The 20297-nt window shown below is 46.1% G+C and overlaps 1 protein-coding gene and 1 long non-coding RNA gene across 7 annotated transcripts in view; one reads left to right on the top strand and one right to left on the bottom strand.

Annotated features, from left to right (window-relative positions):
• Positions 1-20297, bottom strand: part of LOC126542251 (ADAMTS-like protein 5) — a 220320-nt gene that overhangs the window by 62808 nt on the left and 137215 nt on the right. For 4 of the 6 annotated variants that reach the window (XM_055077122.2, XM_055077124.2, XM_055077120.2 and 1 more), the window contains exon 2: positions 8192-8260. The gene's annotated coding sequence lies outside the window, so the exon portion shown is untranslated. Of the gene's footprint in view, positions 1-1903; positions 2144-8191; positions 8261-20297 lie in introns of those variants that run through there. The other 2 variants (XM_055077121.2, XM_050189236.3) reach the window with 1 other exon arrangement.
• The window catches only part of LOC129387808 (uncharacterized), a 308256-nt gene continuing 290398 nt past the window's right edge, over positions 2440-20297 (top strand). Inside the window, exon 1 of the long non-coding RNA XR_011892758.1 lies at positions 2440-2522. This is a non-coding gene — a long non-coding RNA (uncharacterized lncRNA). The remainder of the gene's footprint in view (positions 2523-20297) is intronic.

The raw sequence follows: 20297 nt of genomic DNA, 5'->3' as shown, positions 1-20297 counted from the left end.
AAGAAATACATTAACTGACAGTGTGGTATATTTTATCTGAAATCAGTTATAGTAGCGTTTTGCACTGAGGAGACGTTACGACCTGTCGGGAGGTTGGCAAGGAATGTCACGCGGTCGAGAGGGCGAGACGTTTAAAGAGAAAATTCGGCAATGACCGGTTGAGAGTAATGCGATCAGAATCATTGAAACACTTACGGCGTATACTGAAAGAACACTGATATTCGTTGTAGTGTACTTGTGTGTCTGTCCCAGTGCAACTACCATGGAATATATGAAGCGCATTAGGTAACCGTCGACCGAAAGCAGCCGTACACCCCGAAGACCGACTACACGGAGCAAAGAGTTGCTGGGTCAGTACACATGCTCATTAGCCTGACTCGTGCCCACATAATTTTGATTGAAAATTTCGACACAAGGCGTAACATTTCATCTTTCCCTCAGGTCTTCCACACATGTAGAGTAGAGAAATGAACAGAATCTTGTCAACTTCTGCCTTTCTTTACCTTCCCCTGCATCTCACGTAAAAAAAAAAAAAAAATCTGCGCGGTATTTACTCGCTCCTGGAAAGAGTATCAGCCAAATTATTTCCACGGAGATAGCGATCAAGGCAAGGCAGCTGTTTATTCCATAACATCACGTGGCAAGAAGAAAATTATAGCCGTGAACTCGCTGCGACATTCAATAATTCATCTCCCACAAACGCCCCCAACATCGCGCGAAATTTCTTCCAACTCGTGCAAGCTGCCCCAATTAGATGCAATGAGGCGATCCCCACGGAAACGATCACCACTGGGGCACGACGACGACATCGTGACAACGAAAGCACGGTGGTAGCACGACGACGGCACGACGACGCACACTGGGGTAACGCAAGAGCTGGATAGTGGGCGGGCGGCCGCGCACGTGTAGACGGAGCAAGGCTTGTTTCAACCTTCAGGCAATTAAACAGCGCCAAATATAATGCAACAGAAATTTAAACGGACAAAGCTCTTTCCTTGGTGTCGAATCTTTTTTTTTCGCGCTTCTGCGGCGGTGAGGCTATAGGCCTCCCGGTACCCAGGTGGGAGTAGCCCGCAGTGCTGCTCTAAGTACGGCGCTTCTCAGGACCTACTTAATGTTCTTTGTCTTGCGTCAAGAATGAAGTAACTATCAGCCCAGCAAACCATATACATTTTTGAAGGTCTAAATACTTTCGCGCTATCATTAGGACAGAGAGAGCATCATTGTAGCACGCCAAGGTTAGGCTTCTTGATAGGTTTGTTAGTTTCAGGTGAAGTAGCACAACCCACTATGCTAGATGGCAATCGTGTATGTACTAGTACGGGGCAGAAATGAAAAAATAAATTTAAGAAAGTTACGGAATTATTGACGAGTTGACTTATCGTATTGTGCAATTGAATAAAAACAACGCACAAGGTAACAGTAGCTAAGCTTAATACCGACCCTCATAAACGCAATATTACCTTGACAATCTGCCTCAACGAAAGGTAAGCAGAATATCTCAAACTTTCCTACGTTAATTAGTGTTTTGATACCGAAAGAAGACTGCTGATGTTGAAATATCGGAATGTAAACAGCATCACATTCGTCTGCTGCCTCGAGAATAAAGGGCGGATTTTACAAAACGTTTCGCTCGCAAGAGCTGTTCGCCGCACTCGCCAACACCTTCACGTTTACGATTCCCTGGCTCCAACTAGTAAACCGATCTAGGTCACGAACATACTTTTTTTAGCGTAAAACGAAATTTTCATACGCTGGTTCTAAAAGCAGCTTGGGTATGAAGAGCACCGTAAAATTTATCGTTTAGTGGCTTCGGCGAGAGGAACAACAACCGCAGGGCACGCCCCCTTGTCAAGCCTGAAAATAAAGAAAGGAAACTGAAGCGATGAAATGCAAAACTCACGTTATTAATGTGCCGTTCTCTTTTTTTTCCTTGCTCGTCCCTTCTCCAGGACGATATGGAATATTCTTCGGGCGGCGTCTTCTTTAATGCCGCTTGCCGTTCAGCGTGACACCACAGGGTTCATCCGTGCGGCGAGACGTCGCGCAGAGTACGCGACGCGATCAGCGGGACAACACACCGGGTCTGTGCGGCGAGCACACAGACAGCTGGCTAGGCGGCGACAGTTGTAGAGTATCAGATTTGCGTCTTCGGCCGTCTCAATCGCGCTACGGGGCAAAGAGGTGGTGGAAGCCGCCGTCGGTGGCGTCTCAGTATACTATCGCTGCGCCGCCGGCAAACGCGAGGAGCACAGTTGTAGGCCAGGGGCGCTGCTGTTCCTGCCGGTCTTGGTGCCCGCCGAGGGGGGAAAGGATGTGCCGCTTGTTTCCGAAAGCAATACCGATCGCTGCTTTCCCAGGCGGGACGAAAAACGGCGCGTGCGGAGGAAGAAGGACAAGAACAACGGCGAACTTGCTTTTCTCACTCACGAAACTCGGTGGAATCCTTCGATTTCTTTCTTGCTGGCGTTTATTTTGTTCGCGGCGTGGTTGGGGAGTTGGCCTTCCCTTCGTGACGAATGGTAAGTGGGCGGAATCCTTCTCAGAAAGTCTTCCTTTTTTCTTTTTGTATACTGGACACGACCAGATGCAAGGATAGAGAGACAAGTCTCGATGAGGTCGACGACTGTTGATAACTCAAACTGCGTAAGGAGGAAGGAATTGCACCGAGACCTTTAGAGGTTCACTGGACATACTTTTCTTTTTTAGTTTTTTTTTGAGTGCCACTGTCTTGTGTTCTAGCTTTGCACCATTTCTTCACAGCTTTTAGTGCTGTCGTGATGTCCGTCTGATTTCACGCAGAATCGGATTTTCGGTTAGTGGTACGCGAGTAAGGTCATTTACCGTTGCCCAATGTCTTATCATAGACTGAGAGTCTTCACAGTGAAGAATAACAGTTACAAATGGCTTTTTATAAAACACTAAATAATTTTTGCAGTGGTAGCTGTTATGAGTTCTTTCTGATGTTGGAGTGTTTGCTTATAACGCGCTAAAAACTGACTTCATTAGGTCGTAATTCCAGAGGATGCCGCCATCAACGGAAAAAATTCTCCAGAAATTCTGATAATTGTCCGCAAATGTGCAAGCATTCTTTGCATCGGCTGATACTTCGCTTTTGCTTACGTATTTAGCTGGCTTATGCATGTCTACCCTTCGCCACGAATGACCTACTATTACAATGCTATGATGATTACATGTGTTAACTTGACCAATTATACATTTATTTTGTAGATATATCGTATCAACTGACCCGAAACCGTCTCAGTTGATGCGTCAGATCCGCATTTTTTTCCTACACCACAGCTTTCTTTTTCTTTCCTTTTTTAAATCTTGCTTTTCGTTACGACCTTGACGCGGCGACGGTGATGTGACAATTTTTTTGTGCGTGGCTCACGCAGACATCTGTCTGCCACGCTGCGGTCCATCGTTCGGATCCCGCTCAGAAATATTTTTTTCTAACGCTAACAATCATCTACAATTACACTATTACAACACGTCTTAACTATAGAGCAATTACGCGTTTATTTTGCATATATAAGGTGTCACGGGACGAACAGATTTTGATGCGGTACTCGCCAAAGAATGCTTACACATTAAAATATTCACTTCTCCCTACGCTGGGTTTGGTCTATGCTTCCTAGATAGTACACTCCGACTCATGAAGTACCGTGCTGCCTCGCCCGACTGCCATAAAACCTAATGGAGATGCTCCCGTCTAAGCCCTGGTTATTTTGACGCCACCGTTTTCGTCACGCCAGGTTTGAAAATGAAAATTTCGGGACTAGTAGCATGACGACATAACGCAGTGTGGCAACGCCTCCTAGATAGCAGGCCTGTGCACTCCGCTTTATGAAGTCATGCTACTTGGACGAAAATTTCCATTGCCAAGCGCAGCGTGATGCAAGCGGTGACGTCAAAACCAACGCTGCTTACTTGGGAGCATTCACGTTAGGTTCAATTGTAGCCGGGAAAGGTAGCATTGCGTCCTGTATCAAAGTGAACATGCATTGTGCTATACCGGAAGCGTTGGCACACGCCTTGTGCCGTTGAAGTGGTTCTGATTAGGCCGACTGTCGCTCTTCTTGGGGGTTGTTAAGGATTACCTTTAAGCTACCCTCTACGACTCTTTGCTTCCTTTAAGAGTACGTATGTATGCTGTCTTAACGCTAGAAAGGCCAAATAACATTCTGCATTGAGGAAAATTAGAATTTGTTCACCTTTATTTCGGGCATAGAGAGTACATTCGGGAGCACGCATGCACGCACGCATGCACGCACGCACACACGCGCACGCACGCACGCACACAAAGAGAGAGAATGGTGCAATTTTATAAGAGTAACAATCAATTAGTAGATTAATAAACATTGAGTAGTTGGTTTGCTCAACGATTCGCAGCTGGAAACTATAACGCATCATAAACGCTTCTATGGGCCTTAGGTGAACTTTAATCATAGTTTCATAGTCAGTAAATCATAGTTTTTCAGCATCAAACTCGGCGTTGACGAAACCTGAGATTTCGGCGAGTTTGTATGTATATATATATATATATATATATATATATATATATCTGTGAAACATACAGCTGAACTTTACGCGGGCGAATAAAGAAAGAATAGACATACACATCAGCGCGGGTATGTGTCTGTTATTTTTTTTCGTCCGTGTAAAGTAGCGCCGTCTTTCCGCCATGGAAACCCAGAATAGCAAAAAAAAGAAAAAAAAAGACAGAGAGAGAGAGTAGGTGCATTGGGTCTGTGGAATAAACCAATTTTTGTATACGAATGCAATATTTTTTTTTTCACGAAATTTAACGTCACCGTACTAAACTGGGGCTATGAAGGACACTGTAGTGGAAGGCTGCGGATTGTTTTCGACCACCAGCGGTTCATTAACGGTCGTCTAATGATCGGTAAACGAGCGATTTTAAGCCTCGCTCCCATAGGAATCGCGGATGCTGTGGCCACGAATGTAAGCTGCGAGCTCGTTCTAAGAGGTGGAACATCGTTGTCACTGCGCTAATGAGACTGAAACCAAATTCCGTAACATCACTTACGCTGAACTTACTGTCGTCAAGTGTTTTCTGAAGTGCCGTGGAAACATGCTCTGTTGACTAACATTTAAAGAAAGCACAGATGGAAGCCGCCCCCCCCCCCACCCTCCACCCCCCATTTTCAGTTCCCTCTAAGAAAGAAAAAAAAAACAACTTAATTCGGTAGAGACACTTAAGACTGCTTACGTGTGGGAATGCGAAAGCAAATCATTCCGTTTGTAGATCCTGGAACGCCATGAACGCGCTCATTTTATACGCTCACGACGTGGCACCGCCTCCTTCCCATTGGCTGCGCCAATTAATTTAACGCACACACTCGGTCACACGTTCGGTCAGCCAGATAGCTGCGACGTGACGTGTGCATTGACGCACGCACTAGACACACCTTGGGCCAGACAGAACCCTGGAGGCCCGAGTTCGATTCCCACCCAGACCGAGATGTACAAAATTTTCTCTTTAGATACATTAATTTACTTTGTTTACAGGAACCTCCGTGAGAAATTTCACGTCAATCCGGATATTTTTGACATGTTCTTACTTTTCGCGCCGTCGGCTATTTTTGGCACCATCTTTCGGTCGCGCTGACTAACACGGATTTTCGCTCAATGGGGCATATAATGCTTTCGCATTAAAAACAATAAGGAACAAATGAGCCTGTGGCAGTGCTTGTATGTGTACCTTATTGGCTTCTGTTTGTCAGTAAGAAAAGAAAAAGAGAGAAAGAATAAAAAACGCCCCACAGTGTGCGATCGATTTTTGTCGACAAACATTACTACGGTCCAAAACAGGATAAAAAAGAAATATCGCTAGAAGAGAGCGCCAACGGAAGAACGGAAACGGAAAACAAGCCACCTTATCGGGAGACTAAGGGGCGTGGACACTGAAAAAGCGAAACGATCGAAACTTGCAGCTTTCAGGAACTGCGGCGACTGTCACGCAACAGATTACAGCGAACGGTTGACAGGAGCACAAAGGCTTCACCGGCATCGAACGCTTTGGCTAGTTTTGCCCAATGTCGAAAGAGGAAGGAAAGGCCGGTTTGGTTTTTTCAACGCCAGTTACGTTATTGGAAACTGCCGACACTTAGACACGGCGCAGATGTGTGTACCGTCGAGACGGAAGCGAGAAGTTGCGATTAATTCTTTTCTTTCTTTTCTTTTGTTTCGTTACGGGACCGAGGTTACTATTTTTGGTGGCAGAACGTCGGTTTATATAATTGGTCCAGACACAGTCTTCAACTTTGAAAGGCTGAATAAAAAAGAATTATATAGAAGAAAATGCGTGATACTCGCAGTTACATTCTTCTAAGATGTGAAAACAGCTTCTTATTACTGACTGGTGCGATACAAAAGCAAAAATGTATTGTTTTTTTGCATGCCGCTGTTACAAGCAAGCAGCATATCATTCAACGTGGACTTACCGTCTACTAATGTTTTATACGGTGAAAACTGATTTTCTTTGAATAAACACCGATATGAATGTGTAACGTCGGGGAGCGAGTTGCCACATTGATCCTGCAGTGTGGAATATCAAATCTGCTATTTCGCGATATTCGAAACGCACTTCATGGTTACTTTTCGTCGTCTGTGACAGCGAAAGGGCCTACATCAAATTGATGTGAATTTATTTTCTCGAAAGGTTGCGATGATAAAGTGATCAAGTCTCTCTCATAAAGTTCCACATGCATCTGACATCATATGTATACTCGGGGTGAATACATTACGTAATTGCTCGACAGTTAATTTTGTGAAGGATTGAAGGCAATGTGCAATATAATGCGCGAGGTGTATCAGTAGGATATCGATAAGTGAATTTTTCAATCAATAAATTTATTTATTCGCATGAAAATACATGTAAACGAACCGGAACTAAAAGCGACGAACGTGGCTTGAAATTGTTGAAGCTTTGACCAATCGCATGGAAACCCATGCGAATAAATGCCATGAACGCATTCTACCAAGCGGTAGGCATGTTGGAGAGCTAGGCTTGAAACTTCTCCGTGGCGTGCTGACGTGATGCACGTTAGCAAAAAAAAAAAAAAGAGGCGCTCACCTCGGCAGTAGTACAGAGCGCACCAGCGGATGAGTGACTGACAAAACAGACAGAGAAGCCTTGGTGTGCTGCATAGCATTATGGATTATCAACTTGCTCGGTAACACTCCTTGCTAAGCAAACGTAAAAGGCCACAATAGCAGTCTGGTCCTGCGCAAGATAATATCCTGCGATTTTCAATAGCGCTTGTCCTATTGCGGTGACGGATTTGACATCGACTTCGACTCTCTTGTCTAAACGATATGCCATTTAACCGCGTTGATTTACTGCGAAATTGGCATAGCAATAGATAAGGCTGATGCACAACTCTCGGTATGGCATATGGACGCGCAGAATGACACAAACTACACGACAACGCCCCCCCCCCCCCCCTCTTTATTTATTTTGTTTTTCTTTTCCGGAACATTGTTGTTTTTCTTTTTTAATCAGAACATACGTTCCTATATATTTTATTTCCGAATTTCTGTGCCCTCCTTCATGAAGAGTAGGGGAGTGTCGTGCCCCTTCCAGTGGCAGTTGACAGCTTCCTTCTCCCTTTCGTGTACTGTCTATCAATTGTATATATTTTCGGAAATAATAATGAAAGCAATCAACTGGGACTGTACGCGGCACTAACTTCAGCTTTCGCTGTCAAACTGTACGCCTAAATTGAACAATTGTAAGCTAGCATGCAGGCAGAGAGATTACGCGGTCAAATGCTCCGTAATTCCATGCGTACATTCACATGTAATACAGCACATTCCAGCCGATAACGTCAGTGAACCGCGGCGCGGAACACAGCTATGTGTCGTGCTATTCTGAGCCTACAGACGCCGGCATCAGGACCACTCTGTATCAAGTGCAGCCGACATACAGCGTGTCATCCTCGTCGGACAGCTGCTAACGGTTGCCGCTTTGTAGATTAGCAAGAGGCAGGCTTGATTAGCCCATTAAATTGTACTTTCTCTTTTCTACCAAAAAGCGCATGCATTTTTCTCATTACAACACTCCATAGTATAATGTTCCGGTAATATATATATCCTTGTCCTTCGGCGCCAATATAGAGCAACTATTTCACGCATCGCTGACGCGATTCCCGTTATCGCTTACCTCAAGACGGGACGGGCCAGTCAGAAACCAAATGGTGAAGGCGGACCATGGATCCGTCATGTTCAGAGCCTGCAACAAGGTAAATAAGACGGAACGGGCACAATCAGTTTCAAACAGGTTGGCTGATTGTGAGAGCATGCACAATTAGCGCAGAACACGGTGACACCTCTGGACAAAACGTTTACTCCTCCAAGGAGTAGTCGCGATGCACCAAATGCTGAGATTAGTTCAGCTAAGGAACTTATTACAAAGACGGATGTACATTTAGTCGCAAAACGATTCTCTTTTACAGAGAGAGATAGAAAAAAAGTAAAGCAAAGACAGTGAGGTTAAGAATAAACAAAAAGAGCCCGGTTTGCTACCTTGTGCCGGCGGCAAAGGAACAAGGGTTGGAAACTATAGGAAGGGAAAAAGATGAATAATGACACTGGAATTGGCACACAACATTTTGAGGCTGCGCACGTCACTATCACACCCTATCTGGCAGGCCCGTAGACCTAGACTACAGGAAGAGAAATAGCGCTGGTGGCTGCCTTAAGTGTATACGTTGGTTGTGACCATTGTCCTAGTATACGGACAAATACGGTAATGGCCAGGAACAGAATTTGGGCGTATGGGCGTGTGGTTGATTGGCATGGCGTAGTGAACTATCTATTTAATGGAATCAGAAATTTTGGTTACTTTCGCTGTGGGCTTTTTCAATACGGTTGGTTGCAATATTGTAACGGACAGTTAAGGAAACCCAGATACAACTATTTATTGTGGGCGAACTTGTGCCCTGGGGTAAATAAAAAACACTGCCGCGTTCTAAACGGGAGATCAGGAAGGCCTTCTTCTCTCTCGAGCGTCGCTTCACCTCGTCTTCTTCTTGTAGACGCCGACAACGGCCACCTGCGATGCGAGTGCGTGCGGCGAAAACACGTGCCATTACTTCGTCCTTTTCCTTCAATACTCCGTTGTCGTCTTGAGGGGGCGCACGAACCTGCGCGCGTTGTTTAAATGTTTCTGCCTTGTATCAATATGGACAGAGAAAAGTGACAGTAGATACAGAAAATAGATAAAAGAGAGATGTTTGTTGAACAGTGCAGCGCGGTGTTCTTGTGCAGCTTGGTGAAGGCAGAGACGCCGAGGTCGACTGAGGGCGGTCGCTAAGCTTTATATGACAAGCGGTTCAGGAACAACTGCAAATAGCATCAGAGCGCGGATTGCGATTAAAACGCGGCTATAAAAATGAGGGGTCGAGCAACATTAGTAATTTTAACTGTAAATTAGAATGCGCTTCCACTTGTTCCTACAGGATGAATCTATCACCCACAAATAGCGTGCGTTTCAGGCTCCGGGCAAGAACATATGATCTGATATTGTTTTTTGGGGGATCATCTTAATATTCTTTCCATTACCCTATTTGAATTGATTGCTCTTATATGACGTTTTACACAGTTCTTGCAGCTTATGAAAACACGAGTGTATTTTTCAATGGACTTTCAGTGGAATGTGCATTTAATTTTATTGAGCGCTAGTTGAGAACTTCACTTAACTGAATACGAGAGATAGTGAGAGAGAGAGAGAGAGTATGCTTAATGACAGGAAAGACAGCAAGGTTGGACGTAGGAATGTGTCTCTGGCCTGCTACTTACACTGGGGTGCAGTGCAAGGGAACGAATGCAGGAAAGTAGAAGGTTGCATTGATACAAACTGCGCGACAAGATGGGACACAAAGACTGGGACAGACGAGCGCAATCGACTCACGTTTGCTTCGTTATGCTTTCGTCTATGTAACTGTGATGATCAATGACAGGACTCTCTGGCAGTACACTAATGTAATGTTGTCGTTTTTTTCCCCAGCAAACTCTGTTTTAAATCTGCGCTCGTCCGTGCCCTTCTTTCCTTGTATCCCGCCCTGTCGCGCAGTTTGTATCACTGCATTCGTACCAACTATAGCCCAGCTGTCAACAGTGTTAAGTAGAATGAAATGAGAAGTTATTACGAAAAATAAGGAGAGAGAGAGAGAGAGAGAGAGAGAGAGAGAGAGAGAGAGAGAGATGCGTATAAAGGTAGGGAGGTTAGCCAGAGATACAGTTCCGTTTGGCTACCCTACGTGGGGGGGGGGGACGCATGGAGCATAAAAAGAGAAAGAGAAGGGTAGGGGAGAGAGAGAAAGGGAGATGAGCACAAACCACGTATACTATAGAGCTGAGTGGGCGGCGTTCTTACGGTCTACCACGATGGCCTGTAGACATCAGAAACCTCAGTAGCCCAAATAAAGCCTTCTGCACTGAGTTTAGTATCGTCAGTGCGGGTGATGACGAAAAACTATTATGTGATATGATCCTCCTGATAATATGAAATACGTGTGACCTTCCGCAGCTCCACTATCTTTTTCTTTCGCGCCTTTGCTTTGTCTTTCCGCTATTCATTCCGTCATTTATTTCTCCTTACGGTCCCCAGTGTAAAGTAGCGAACCGGAAGCTCTTACAGTTAAACTCCCTGCCTTTTCCCACCCCACCCACCTTCTCTCTCTCTCTCTCTCTGTCTCTCTCTCGCACGTAGGTGCGCGTTGACAATATATATTTTCGTGCTCCCAGTCTTTCTTCCGTCTGTTTCGAATCATGCTCACATTGGTCCAGTTTCAAGCAACGTGCGAAGAAACACTTCGCCGTACAATATTTGGAACGTGACACCCTTACATCTGGTACATAACTGAAGCGCTAAAGACAATGGCATGTGCCTAATGGACCCGTCTGTTCTTGGGTGCTCGTGACACAAGTTAGTATAGACTTTGGAGAGGGTTGCATGTGATTGAGAAACTTTTTTTCGCAATTTAATTCCATCAGATCTTCTGTCTGGCTCATGTATATGTTACCTAACAAATTGTGGACTCAACATTATACGTCAGAAATACTGTGCTTGTAAAATGTTGTAAAAAGCCTCATTCGTAGAGAGTATGAACTGCGGCGCGAAAAAAACATAATTTATACAAAAGAGAGTTTCGTTATCTTTGAAGTCGAATAGTAGGAGCTCTATTTTACTAATATGGCGCAATCAATTTGGCCCGATATATATATATATATAAAGGAAGGCAGGGATGTTAGCCAGTCAAGAGTCCGGTTGGTTACGTTACGCTGAAGGAAGGGAGAAGGGGAATATAACGAGGAGAGGAGGCAGACATCCACAGAGAGACCTGCACGGACAGCCCTCAAGAGTCCAAAGCGCTCGCACCAGCCAGACGTTCTCAGAAAGCACATAAGTGCCTTCACTGCCTTCTGCGTCGATGATAGGTGTTCTATAGTATTCTGTTCATTCATAAGACGATAACCTAATTTGCTGAATGCGACATATTGTCTTTGTGCTTCAAATTGAGGACAGTGGCGCAATAGGTGGTCAATGTTCTCCTCACAGCCGCAGACATCACATGCAGAATTGTCAGCCATTCTAATTACCACTGAATAAGCATTCGTGAAAGCAACTCCCAACCAAAACCGACACAGAAAGGACACTTCGTGTCGGTGCAGTTCGGCCGGAGGTCCGAGTTGCTGCGAAGGGTTTGGCCTGTGCAGTCTGGTGCTCGTTGTATGTGAGGTATTCCACTCTGCTAAGGAGAGTGTATGTGCTAGAATGCGAAGCTGTCTTGTACGTAGCGCCTGTCCTTGACAGAGGAATGAGGACGCAGCGGTCGTCTTGGTTTGACATCGGAGCTGCCTTATCTGCGACATCATTTTCAGTGATAGCGCAATGGCATGGTGCCCATTGAAAAGAGATACTATGGCATTTTCCTCTCAAGTGATGCGTTTCTCTCTCAAGTTGATCGTGAGTTCGATGTCTGGGAAACGACTGTATACATCGTGAGGCCGGCCTTAAATCGGAGAAGACTGCCCCTTTTTCAGGACTCTCTGTGTTGATCGCATGAAGTACATCGCGAAGAGCCGCGAGCTCTGCAGGTGTAGACGTAGTGATATGGGAAGTCTGGAACCGTTGGATTATTCTCTTTGTTGGTATAACTACAGCGCCACCGGAACTGGTTGATGTAGTTGAGCCATCAGTATAGACGTGTGCGCAGTCGCAGTATTTCTCGTACAAAGTGAAATGGATGTGTCCCGGTATCAACAAAAGGTTTAATGCGCAACGAGTTACCACGTGTTATGGGCTAGCTCCTGAAAACCAGGTCTTGCACCCATAATGCACACGCCAAGCGGCAATGGTAGGCAGCGTTGTCCAGCTCCGTCTCGACAGCCCAGCTCAACCTGGCCAACCGAGCGAAAAGGGCAGCTAACGCCTTGGACTTCTGGTCTAAGAAGACCACTCACTGCAGAGCGGAGGGGCTACCTACACTCGCGCGTTCTTTTGCATAAAGTTTATTCTCTCTCTCTCTCTCTTGAACGCAACACGAGCCATGGCAATGAATCGATTGAAGCATCGGCGTTACGCAATGCTGGCGCGTCGCCGGTCGCGCAGCTTTCACGATAGAATTGCGTTTCTGCTCGATTATATCTCTATATTATTTATACATGCCTGAGCTCCTTTCAACCATCGGGAGCTCACTGTTGTAAAGACGGCGGCGATAGGAAATTCATGAGGTGTGCTGCTATGCTGACGATGAGTGACACAACGCACAAACAGCGCGCGGCAGCGCTTTCGCTACCCTCAGACAAGAGTATAAGTGATACTCTTCAGGAAACCGCAAGACAGCTTTCTGCACACGGCGCTGAATACATACTCGTTCGCGCTCTTGTCGGACGGTATTACGCAACTTGCTGTACTCGTGCCTCGTTCCTCTATAGAAGCAAGCTTTTCGTGCGGGTATTCTGAGAAGCTCCGAACGTCGATTCTACGATGCGCCGGCGCCTCGGGCGAGCCTGAGATGCGCGTACCTCGCGTTTCGCAACAAATACTTTGAGCACTTCGAATTCCTGTCGGTCCCGCTGCGACGGTCAAGAGAGGAACACTTCGCGAGCTTCAAGGAAACACGCTTTCAATCCGTCGCTAAAAACGAAGCGCCGCGTCAGCGCTGTGTCAAAATCTTGGTTTTTACTGCAAAGGCTGATTCCGCGGGGAAAGTGCAATTGACGTGCATGATAGCGCCAGTAACCCGCAGTGCACATGGAATCTGCTGCTGAACGCAGTGTGCGCTTTTTGTTGTTGTTGTTGTTGTTTTCAAAGCAAGGTACGCCAGGTGGCTCTGACAGCTGCGAAATGACAAACATAGATGCACAGCAGCCTAGATGTGCGAACGCCAGTCACTGCTGTTAAGCCGAACGATCGATCTTACGTGAAAAAGGCAGTTACCTCACTCGGCGACGCAGCCTATCGGCATTCTGGTAACGTCTGGCTATAGAGTAAACAAAACAACCTTTAACTTCTACTCAGAAGACAGTTTTCTGGATTCGGGGCGCACTGACATGGTTTGCCAGGACGCAATTATTTTGGCACAATAATCTGACACAGTAAGTTCTGTACAAAAGAATAAATACTGACGCACAGAATGAAATACTTCAGGCACACTCAACTACTGGCGGTCCTTTGTAAATAAGGGACAACTCAATATTGCTGCAATCTAGCGACTACAACACACAGCAAAAATGTGTCACGTGGCATCGAAAATAAAGCGAAAGCGACGCGTCCAGTTGCAACGGCCAGCGGAAGCCTTAAATTAACGCGCCATATTTCAACAGATTTGCTAGAAAATAAAAGAAATATGTGCGGAAGCGTATTTTAATATAGTTACAAAATTGGAGGTGACCAAACCGCACAGCGTAAATCGTAAGAACTACATCCGTTTTGAATTATTTCAAAATTGCGCTCATGAAACAGTCTATTGCTTCTAGCACAGCTTATGAAAATTGGTGAGAGACGCGCGCCCACACGTACGAACGCACGCACACACACAAACACACGCACATATCCGCACACACACGCACACACAAGTATTTCGCACACGGTTCCTTTTTGCCTTTATTTGACACCACGAAGAAAGTAGACATGCGACGGTGGCATGCATCAACGTATGCTGTATAAAAGCGACCATTGTGATAAAAACAAAATGCAGCTTATGGCTATTTTCGATAGTATAGTTCTTATATTAAAACCGAACTCGCCCTAACGACTTTGGTCGAAATCTCCTTTGGAACGGTGGAACGTAGCTTTTGTATACCGTATAAGACGTCGCCTTCGCGCGTCCGCACCATCGTTTCGGGACGGCTATCTGCAAAATGTCGTGCCGTATTGCTTCAGTACGTATATAGCAGGAAATTAAATTAAGTTGTCGCAGTCAACTTAATTGTCTGTCTGTCTGTCTGTCTGTCTGTCTGTCTGTCTGTCTGTCTGTCTGTCTGTCTGTCTGTCTGTCTGTCTGTCTGTCTGTCTGTCTGTCTGTCTGTCTGTCTGTCTGTCTGTCTGTCTGTCTGTCTGTCTGTCTGTCTGTCTGTCTGTCTGTCTGTCTGTCTGTCTGTCTGTCTGTCTGTCTGTCTGTCTGTCTGTCTGTCTGTCTGTCTGTCTGTCTGTCTGTCTGTCTGTCTGTCTGTCTGTCTGTCTGTCTGTCTGTCTGTCTGTCTGTCTGTCTGTCTGTCTGTCTGTCTGTCTGTCTGTCTGTCTGTCTGTCTGTCTGTCTGTCTGTCTGTCTGTCTGTCTGTCTGTCTGTCTGTCTGTCTGTCTGTCTGTCTGTCTGTCTGTCTGTCTGTCTGTCTGTCTGTCTGTCTGTCTGTCTGTCTGTCTGTCTGTCTGTCTGTCTGTCTGTCTGTCTGTCTGTCTGTCTGTCTGTCTGTCTGTCTGTCTGTCTGTCTGTCTGTCTGTCTGTCTGTCTGTCTGTCTGTCTGTCTGTCTGTCTGTCTGTCTGTCTGTCTGTCTGTCTGTCTGTCTGTCTGTCTGTCTGTCTGTCTGTCTGTCTGTCTGTCTGTCTGTCTGTCTGTCTGTCTGTCTGTCTGTCTGTCTGTCTGTCTGTCTGTCTGTCTGTCTGTCTGTCTGTCTGTCTGTCTGTCTGTCTGTCTGTCTGTCTGTCTGTCTGTCTGTCTGTCTGTCTGTCTGTCTGTCTGTCTGTCTGTCTGTCTGTCTGTCTGTCTGTCTGTCTGTCTGTCTGTCTGTCTGTCTGTCTGTCTGTCTGTCTGTCTGTCTGTCTGTCTGTCTGTCTGTCTGTCTGTCTGTCTGTCTGTCTGTCTGTCTGTCTGTCTGTCTGTCTGTCTGTCTGTCTGTCTGTCTGTCTGTCTGTCTGTCTGTCTGTCTGTCTGTCTGTCTGTCTGTCTGTCTGTCTGTCTGTCTGTCTGTCTGTCTGTCTGTCTGTCTGTCTGTCTGTCTGTCTGTCTGTCTGTCTGTCTGTCTGTCTGTCTGTCTGTCTGTCTGTCTGTCTGTCTGTCTGTCTGTCTGTCTGTCTGTCTGTCTGTCTGTCTGTCTGTCTGTCTGTCTGTCTGTCTGTCTGTCTGTCTGTCTGTCTGTCTGTCTGTCTGTCTGTCTGTCTGTCTGTCTGTCTGTCTGTCTGTCTGTCTGTCTGTCTGTCTGTCTGTCTGTCTGTCTGTCTGTCTGTCTGTCTGTCTGTCTGTCTGTCTGTCTGTCTGTCTGTCTGTCTGTCTGTCTGTCTGTCTGTCTGTCTGTCTGTCTGTCTGTCTGTCTGTCTGTCTGTCTGTCTGTCTGTCTGTCTGTCTGTCTGTCTGTCTGTCTGTCTGTCTGTCTGTCTGTCTGTCTGTCTGTCTGTCTGTCTGTCTGTCTGTCTGTCTGTCTGTCTGTCTGTCTGTCTGTCTGTCTGTCTGTCGGTCGGTCGGTCGGTCGGTCGGTCGGTCGGTACGCGAGCGTTTTTGCACTTCGCCTCCCTCAAAATGCGGACGCCGTTGCTGCGAGCCAAACCCGAGACCTCGTGTATACAACAGCACCGACGCCGTAGCCGCAGAGCCACCGCGTTGGTTGTTTGCAGGGAGAGAGCCCGTTCAAGCAGAGCGGAGGGAGGACAGAAACAAAGAACAAGAAAAGGTCCATTTGCTTGGTAAGAATGCGCAACGTGTATGGAGGGCAAGTAGGTCGAAGGCAGGGCTCGGCGACTGTTGCAGGCGACCTTACGTCCTCCTGTCAGCTTTCCGAATTCGCACGTGTCACCGCTATCGATTGCCATACGGCCAGGTGGACTTGGCGCGCCAAAAGTGGTGCGCACAAATGTACTCGAGGGCAAGAAAAAAAAAAAGAAAAAAGCTGCGAGCTAAGCGCGCCGATGGACAAAGATTGGATAGACAGTTGTGTCAGATGCCACGGACACCGCTCAACGGAGAGAGAAAGAGAGAGATTAGCAAGCCGAGTCACTCCGCCACCGCAAATACCGTGGGCGTGAAGGAAAATACAAGCAGACATATCGACAACGGAGTGTGCTAAAGGAACGTTCGGTGTACATCTGGCATCGAGTTTTGTCTCCGCATCGCAAATGCGTCGAGAGACACGCGGAACGTCCCGGAAGCCTGAAATCCGTATACGTAGAGGTAGCGCGACATTTTTGCCGCCGCATGAAAGACTGCAAATTGCATTTGTTGCTGTAGGACGCTGTCTCACTAAAAGCGTGGTTCGGAAATGTTGGCGCACGCACGTTCGAACGCCTCCGCTTTTTCTTTTCTGCCGTTTGAACTTTAGGCAACTGCCGGAACATTACGGCGCAGTGCAAAGCGGTGCAAATTCGCGCAGACGTGCCGGGTCTTCTTTTCTCTTCTTCATCTTGCTGTGATTCTGTGTAAATTCAGCTCAACTATTTAGAAATTGGCTCCCATCGTGCTTGAAGCAGAACGACTCCAACACTTGCGTCGCACGATGTTACCAAGCGCTGCAATGTGAGAGAACAAATAAATCGTTCTGATAGTCTGCGACTCTTGAATGTCACGCATAGAAAAAAACATATAACTACCTTCTACGGCAGTTTTACCGTTATGACGTTGTGCAGCGATGCACGAGGCCCCTCAACGTTGCCGCGTTTGTCGACGGATTCTGAACGCAAGAGAACTCTTACATTAAGGACTCTGGTTATGCTATAGAGGCAGCAGCAATACAGGCCAGATGTTCAAACGTTGTCTCTTCTTCGTGCAGCTTTTCACCGGCTTGGCTGCTTGCCCGGATTATACTACGAAGGCCTTCCTGGATGCATCACCGCTCGCATGTCATCACGCCCTGATGTTCCCGCATGCGCGCGATGACTGCCCTATCTCCGCCCTGGAAGATAGTCATGGTCTGTTCACCGCTGGATTCGACAAGATACTGACCTCTGCCATCGGTGACGTCAGCCTGGATGGTGCACTAATGCGAGTCACGACGCCGGCTCCGTTCAGTATAAAAGCCACACCGCAGCTTCATCGCTTCAGTGGGCAAGGCAGCAGCAATACAGGCCAGATGTTCAAACGTTGTCTCTTCTTCGTGCAGCTTTTCACCGGCTTGGCTGCTTGCCCGGATTATACTACGAAGGCCTTCCTGGATGCATCACCGCTCGCATGTCATCACGCCCTGATGTTCCCGCATGCGCGCGATGACTGCCCTATCTCCGCCCTGGAAGATAGTCATGGTCTGTTCACCGCTGGATTCGACAAGATACTGACCTCTGCCATCGGTGACGTCAGCCTGGATGGTGCACTAATGCGAGTCACGACGCCGGCTCCGTTCAGTATAAAAGCCACACCGCAGCTTCATCGCTTCAGTGGGCAAGGCAGCAGCAATACAGGCCAGATGTTCAAACGTTGTCTCTTCTTCGTGCAGGTATGTTACCTTAAGAACGCTTATTGTATTCGATCTGACAACCGCTTCTTATTGCTGATGCCTTGCCCACACGAATGTCTTTCTGCATATATTTCTGTATGTGCTGATCTTGTTTACTGCATGAGCAGCCTCCTACTGAGTGGCGATATTGAAACAAACCCGGGCCCTACAAAACGCTCCGCCACTCAAACAGATGATTCTGGCTCTATGATATCCGAAATGTTCGCTCAGCTTCTTGCGGGACAAAATAAGATAACAAAAGATATAGCTGACATGCGAAAATCTATCGACGCTCGATTTGAGGCAATTGAGAAACGCATAGTTGATCTTGAGCAGCAGGCACCCACGTTTAGCACAGCCCACTACGATAACCTACAGAGCCAAATTCAGAAAATGTCATCCACTATTAACTCACTTTCTTCCCAAAGCGATGATTTAGAAAATCGCTCGCGTCGCAACAACCTTATTCTTTATGGTCTAACAGAATCTAAGCATGACACTAATGAATCGCTGCAATCGCAAGTTAAGAACTTCTTTACTGACGTACTAAAGCTTGATTTTCCTCAAATTGAGCGATTGCATAGGCTTGGTAGACCTAGAGGTGGGAGACCTCGCCCCATCATTATGAAGCTCCTAGATTTTCGCGAAAAGATTAGTGCTCTAAAGAATGGCTATAAGCTAAAAGGGTCTCAGTGGCGCTTATCTGAAGATTTTTCTTCAAACATACGATCCATCCGTAAAAAACTATGGGACGCCACAGCACAATTCCGTAACAATGGATCAGTGGTACACCTCAGGTACGACCATGCGTTTGTTGATAATCAGCTCTACAATCGGGACGTTGTTTCGAACTCTCTTGTAAAAGCTCCTGACCGCACCACTCACCATCATTTACCGCTCTCCCAGGGGAACAATCCTTGACTTAACAATGACAAGTACGATAAACTTTGTATATTAAATCTTAATGCAAGAAGCCTATCTAACAAATATTCAAGCTTTTCCTCGTTGGTGGCATCACATTCCCCACATGTTATCGGTGTTACTGAGACCTGGTTGCATAGCGACATCCTTGACTGCGAAGTAACTCCCCCAGGATATAACGTCATAAGAGTAGACAGGAATGCGGGCAGAGGCGGAGGTGTTGCCGTGTTTTTGCGCTCTGACCTACAGTTTTCTGTACTACAATCTCCACTTGAAATCGAGACGGTCTGGTGTAAGGTGCACATTAATAAAACAAATGTAATCATTGGTGTGTTTTATCGACCTCCCAAACATACCTCAAATGAAATAATGATCCTTAACGCGTTCATCCAAGAGCACGGTTTTGGCTCTTCAAATTTAATCTGCATGGGGGACTTCAATGTACCTAATGTTTCGTGGGCTTCATTATCGATAACTGGTGATAACGTCCCTCTTTCTAGAGAGTTGCTTGAATTTCCACTATCGCTTGGATTGAAACAAATTGTATCTAACCCTACTAGAGAGTCCGCCATACTAGATTTGATTTTTCTAAGTGCACCGCTCTTTACAAGTGGCTTTGAGTGTGAGATTACGGACGGTATTTCCGATCACAAAGCTGTTATTGCTACTATTAATCTTTCAGTTTCAAGGCGCCACTATCAATATACCAGTTTTTACGATTATAATCATGCAGATGATACGTCCATACTTGATACATTAAGCATTTCATTCGACAGTTTCTCCCAGTTATGCACTACCAGTGATATCAATGCTATAGTATCCCATTTTGAAAACATTGTCCATACTTGCATAGAGCGCTATGTGCCATTAAAAACAAAAAAGAATAATCTAGACCTTCCCTGGATGACAAGGGAAATACTGCATTTGAAGCGTCGAGTAGCCAGAGCACGTGGGAAGCGCCACATGAATGCAGAAACAAATGACCAGTTCCGCTTTATGAAGGAAGAACTCCGTCAAAAAATGGACGCAGCTAAGAACTTTTATTATCAGTTCACTCTACCTAATTTAGTTAAAAATAACCCACGAAAATTTTGGAGCTCAATTTCGCCAATGAAGAACACCACCCAGACATTTCTATTAGGCGATTCCGAAATAAGCGATCCTGGACATATTGCTAAAGCATTCAGTGAATATTTTCAGTCTGTATTCACACAGGACAATGGCGTAATTCCTCCCTACTCCACGACAACTAACATGTCCTGTGCAATTAACAATGTCACAATATGTAAGCAAGGAGTCCTGAACCTTATTTTAAATCTTGACACCAAAAAAGGCTGCAGTCCAGACAATGTTAACAATGTGTTCCTTCATCGTTATGCGCTTTGGACGTGTCAATACCTCACATTGATTTTTGAGAAATCTGTATCTACCTGTACAGTTCCTTGTTCATGGAAACGGGCTAGAGTCATTCCATTGTTCAAAT

Source organism: Dermacentor andersoni, chromosome 2 (assembly GCF_023375885.2).
Source record: "Dermacentor andersoni chromosome 2, qqDerAnde1_hic_scaffold, whole genome shotgun sequence".
In the NCBI taxonomy this organism is placed as follows: domain Eukaryota; kingdom Metazoa; phylum Arthropoda; class Arachnida; order Ixodida; family Ixodidae; genus Dermacentor; species Dermacentor andersoni.
The sequence above is the reverse complement of the archived record's forward strand: the minus strand, read 5'-3'. Positions and strand labels throughout refer to the sequence as shown.